Raw genomic sequence first — 6,000 nt, 5'->3', positions numbered from 1 at the left:
CACCTTGCTCCGCGACAATGCTGACGTGTTCGCTTGGCAGCCGTCCGACATGCCGGGGATCCCCAGGGAGGTAATTGAGCACAAACTCATAGTGCGACCCGATGCCAAGCCATACGAGAAGAGCTCGACAAACTTCTCAAAGCTGGCTTCATTAGAGAAGTACTTCATCCAGAGTAGCTAGCCAATCCAGTCATGGTGCGGAAGGCCAACGGAAAATGGAGAATGTGCGTCGACTTCACCGACCTCAATAAGGCGTGCCCCAAGGATCACTTCCCTCTTCCTCGAATAGATCAACTGGTGGACTCAACAGCCGGCTGTGAGCTGTTGAGCTTTCTCGACGCTTACTCTGGCTACCACCAAATCAGCATGGCAAAAGAGGACGAAGAGAAGACAGCATTCATCACGTCGTTCGAGGTATTTTGCTATGTTCAGATGCCATTCGGACTGATAACCGCAGGAAATACCTTCCAGCGCACGGTCCAGGGCGCACCTAGCGACCAGCTCGGCAGCAATGTCGAGGCATACGTCGACGACATCGACGTCAAGACCAAGACATGCGACTCATTGATTGACGATCTGCGGGAAACGTTCGACAACCTCCGACGATATCGCCTCATGCTCAATCCAGAGAAGTGCACATTCGGAGTACCGTTGGGAAAGTTGCTCGGTTTCCTCGTCTCTAGCAGAGGAATAGAAGCAAATCCCGAGAAGATCAAGGCAATCGAGAACATGAAGTCACCCACAAGACTCAAGGAAGTACAGAAGCTAACCGGATGCATGGCAGCATTGAGCAGGTTCGTCTCTAGGATGGGAGAACGAGGGCAACCTTTATTCGCTCTGCTGAAGAAGCAAGACTAATTTGTATGGACACAGGAAGCCGAAGAGGCATTCGTTGCACTCTAGCGCTACCTATCAAACCCCCCTGTACTTGTTGCCCCCCAACCTAATGAAGAATTATTCCTCTATATTCCCGCCATGCCATATTCCGTTAGCACCGTTATCATTGTCGAGAGAGAGAAAGTACAATGACCAGTTTACTACATCAGCGAAGTTCTCCACGACGCAAAGACAAGATATCCACAGATCCAAAAGCTACTTTACGCGGTCATCATGACATCAAGGAAGCTACGCCACTACTTTCAAGCCCACAGAGTCACAGTTGTCTCCTCCTTCCCTCTCGGTGAAGTCGTTAGAAACAAAGACGTTGTCAGCCGCATTGCGATATGGGTAGTCGAGCTGAGCCAGTTTGATGTCCACTTTGCACCACGAACAACCATCAAGTCCCAGGTACTCGCCGACTTTGTAGCCGATTGGACTATGCCTGATAACAAATCAGACAACCAAGTCGACAATGAAATGTGGACAATAGCGTTCGATGGTGCACTCAACAGCCAAGGAGCAGGGGCAGGATTTATCTTGACGTCTCCTTCCGGAGATCAATTCAAGCACGCAATCCACCTCAACTTCAGGGCGACCAATAACACAGCCGAATACGAGGGACTACTCGCTGGGATAAGAGCTGCAGCCGCACTTGGGGTCAAGCGACTAATCGTGAAAGGGGACTCCGAGCTAGTCGCGAACCAGGTGCACAAAGATTATAAATGCTTTAACCCCGAGTTATCCAAGTATCTCGCATAAGTCAGGAAGCTAGAGAAAAGGTTCGATGGGATTGAAGTCCGACACGTCTACCGCAAAGACAACATCGAGCCAGATGACCTAGCACGACGTGCGTCCAGACGAGAACCGCTCGAGCCCGGCACTTTTCTGGACATCCTGACGAAGCCATCAGTGAAAGAGGTTAGCGGTGAAGTTAGCCCGGACACCCCCGACATTAGCTCGGAGGCCACAAAAGCAGAACGCGCCGTTGCCGATATCGAGACCACAGACAACTGGCGCATCCCACTAATCAAATTCATCAACAGCGAGGAGCTGCCCGAGGACGATACAGAGGCTGAGAAAATAACCCATAAAGCAAAGATCTACTATATGGTCGGCGACGATCTATACAAGAAAGCGCCAAACGGGGTACATCTCAAATACGTCTCGTCCGACGACGGCAGACACCTCCTCCTTGATATACATGAAGGCATTTGTGGGTCACACGCCGCCGGTCGGACATTGGTTGGGAAAGCTTTTCGACAAGGGTTTTTCTAGCCAACCACCCTTAAAGATGCATGCGACATGGTCCAGCGATGTGAAGCCTGTCAATTCCACAGTAAACACACAAAGCTACCCGCGCAAGCGCTCCAGACTATCCCTCTTACTTGGCCGTTCTCGTGCTGGAGGCTAGATATACTCGGACCATTCCCACGAGGACAGGGTGGCTACAGGTTCCTATTCGTGGCGATCGACAAATTCACCAAATGGATCGAAGCAGTACCCACGGGGGAAATCAAGGCCGACAACGCCATCAAATTCATCAAGGGGATATTTTGCAAATACGGACTACCGCACCGCATCATAACCGACAACGGCTCCCAGTTCATCAGCACTGACTTCCAGGATTACTGCATCGGGCTGGGAGTCAAGATATGCTTCGCCTCGGTCTCTCACCCTCAAAGCAACGGACAACTCGAGAGGGCAAACGGTATAGTACTACAAGGGATCAAAACTCGCGTCTACGACAGGCTCATGTCACATGACAAAAAATGGGTCGAAGAACTCCCATCAGTACTATGGGCCGTACGCACCACACCGACGACATCCAACCAGGAAACACCCTTCTTCCTCGTGTACGGCTCGGAGGCCATGCTCCCTAGCAAGCTACGACATCAGAGTACACGAGTACAGATGCATTCCGACGAGGACCAGGAGGAACAGCGAAACGTCGATGTAAATCTACTCGAGGAACATCGCGAACGAGTTGCCATTCGAGCAGCCAGCTATCAACAGGCCCTCCGCCGTTACCACGAGAAGCGCATCTGAGCACGCATACTTTCGATCGGCGACTACGCCCTCCGACGGGTTCAAAGCCAAGCAGGGCGAAACAAACTCTCACCCAAATGGGAAGGACCTTACACGATCACACAAGTCTTGCGGCCAGGCGCATTCAAAATTGCAGACGGCGAGGGTCGCGAGTTAGCAAATTCTTGGAACATTGACTAACTACGTAAATTCTATGTATGAGTCAATACCATCCGTACCTGTAAGATACCTTACAGTATCAATAAAGCCTATTCTTAGGCCCATATTACAATCAAAGTGTTCCCGCCCAATGATCCCTTACCCTGATGACACCTAGCGTTGAAACATATCCTCATGTCTCTTTACGCCGTCTCGACAAGGCCTCCGAGGAACCCAAGGGATCTTCGGCTGGGGACGCCCAGAGCCGATAAGGCCTTGTTAGATCCTATAGAGACGAAAGACCATGTAAGATTTGGTCGTGTAAGAGTTCTTGCCGTGCGTATTAACCAAGCCGCGAAATCGGAAATTAACTTTCCAACTTCACGGCTAGGGACTAGGATCAGAGCTTATTCAACCAAAGGCAGGTCAAAGGTCCAAAAGCCTTATCCTCCGAGAAAATTCCTCCGACGACAAGGCTAGGGGCTAGGGAGAGTATACGACTCAAACGGCTGACTAAAGTCGTGAACTGAGAACACACTCTTACACACGACATCCGGAGTAAGAAAGATTTGTTAAAGATAGATTTCTTTTCTATTTTACAAAATACTTCTTACAGTTTTTACACAAATCCAAAGCTATATTACACCTTTTTCCTGAGATATCTATCACAGGGTACGAAGACTACCAAGAAGGCCAATGCCAATCCATAGACTGGAATATCTTCTCCGCCAACGGTGCCATCGACCTCGCCAGGTGGTCTATCTCCGCCGGAGTCCTCCGAGAACGAGCAAAACCCTCACGGAGAAAATCGAGGTCCAGGCGCGGGCGATGATCTCGTAGACAAGCCAACACGTGCCCTCCGGCATATCGGCTCGATCGACGATATTCCTGCTTCAAGGCCTCGTCGATACGCTTGCCGACGCCATCAAGTTGAGCACAGGCTCCGTTCAGCCACGAGATGTACCCAGCCGCGGACTCCTCGGGATCCCCACGAGGTACTCGAAGCTCTCTACAAACCTTGGCCATGGATGTGCAGCAACTCTTCAAGTACGAGTTTCACACCTCGCGACCTCGGAGCGTTTCCACAGCCTGCTTTTTCTTCACTGCAAGCATAGTTCTCTCGAGTTCCGCTACTTCAAATTTTGTCTTCCAATATTGGATACGACGATCTTGGCCAGCAAGAGCACTCTCGAGATCTGCTCAGTGTGGGAACGACTAAGTCAGGCTACACGCCTCTTCCGAGAACATAGGTGATCTAGTCAGAGGCGCAAAAAGGGATGAATGGATCACTAACCTAAGGAAGTGGTCGCCATCTCCATCCCCGAGGCAAGAGTTTGGTCTACATTGTCAGGCGACACTTGTGGTTCAAACGTGAGAGCCGGAATAATCGCCGGTGACTCGGGTTGCCCGCGCTGCTAGACATCCTCGTCATCAACATCTCTACAAGGGACAAAAAGCTTTCAAGATCAACATGCAAGAGTAAGCTAGAATAATAACTGCTCGCACAAAGACGGTTAAGATCCAGTCTTACATAACATATCTAGGAAGTACAAGAGGCCCTACTCTTCAAAAAGCGGGAGAACAGATTCCCCCAGGTCACCGACTTCTTCCATCACCTCCTTACGCGTGTTGCTAGCCGCCCCCTGATCCAAGATCTCGCGCAGATCGAGTTCAGGATGCGCCAGCTTTACACACGCAAGGTCGTGGCACGCCCCGGTGTAGATCCCGTTCGATGTCTCCTCCCCGATCCTGGCCGCATGCTTGGAGGGGATCTCCTCCATCGCCGCCGCCAGCTCCGCAAGAGATGTTTGCTTATGCAATTACTCTATGTCATGACGATGATATTAGAGTAGTATCTGGTAGTTTAGGCGTGGTGTATAGATTATTGGGTATCATTATTTGGGGTTATATGCTATGGATGAGAGGTGGGCCGCGGATGGTGACAGCTCAGTACAGGTATTCCTCCACGTGTGTATATAGTCCTAAGTTAATTTCCTGGGGAGGGTACTCCTCCGTATTTAGCCCCGGTTGTATGGTCATGACGGGCTGTCGTAAGGAACTCGGTAGTCAGGGTTGGCTTCTCGAAGTACTAGGAGGGCATCGGAAAGAGGGTATTAGCTAGTTAATCATATAACTAGAATGTGTGTATACTATGTATACTAGAAGTATAGGAATAGATTCTTTTCTACTTTCTTTCCACTTAGCTTAGATAATTCAGTATGAGAATGAGTAGTTCTATGCTTGTGTGTCATTCTACCCTATGGATTATATTAACCCCTATTTAGACTATGATTATTACAAGTAATATATGTTATTAGTACGGTTCTCTCTACTATAATCTTCCCACGGGATTAAATAAATACGATACCCTTGGAATACTCTCAGGTGAAATGCTACAATGGTATATACGTGCGCTTGCGGATAAACTCTGTAGCCATATATCAGGAGTATTTCTACGCCATTGTTGTGAATTATATTTCTAGTAATGTCATTAAGAAATACCAACAAGTATTTCTGGCGCCGTTGCCGGGGAATATTTATAATAGAGATTACCAATACTAATACTTTATATTTACCTCTGTATAATCACTGTCCTTTGCAGGCTAACCTTGATTGTTTTCGTTGTTGTTGTGGAAACAGAGTAGTGCATGACTGGTTTCAACTTGCCGGAAAACTTTAAGGAAAATCCAGAAGCTTACTTTCGAAGCGTCAAGCCGCGAGTCATCGCTCCGCAGAAAACTCTCCCGACAAAGAAACCAGCCATACCAGTGCCACCAACCTTCAAGACTATGGCTGACAAGACCCTCCGTGAATTATCTCCCATAGTCTAAAACTCACAAAAACATCAGAAATCCGCTGAGAATAAATTAAGTAAAGAACATGCACACACAAATAATAATAATCATGTTGCAATCAACTGCTAAGGTCAGAGACCAA

Source organism: Oryza glaberrima, chromosome 10 (genome assembly GCF_000147395.1).
Source record: "Oryza glaberrima chromosome 10, OglaRS2, whole genome shotgun sequence".
Taxonomy (NCBI): domain Eukaryota; kingdom Viridiplantae; phylum Streptophyta; class Magnoliopsida; order Poales; family Poaceae; genus Oryza; species Oryza glaberrima.
This window is presented reverse-complemented; position numbering follows the sequence as displayed.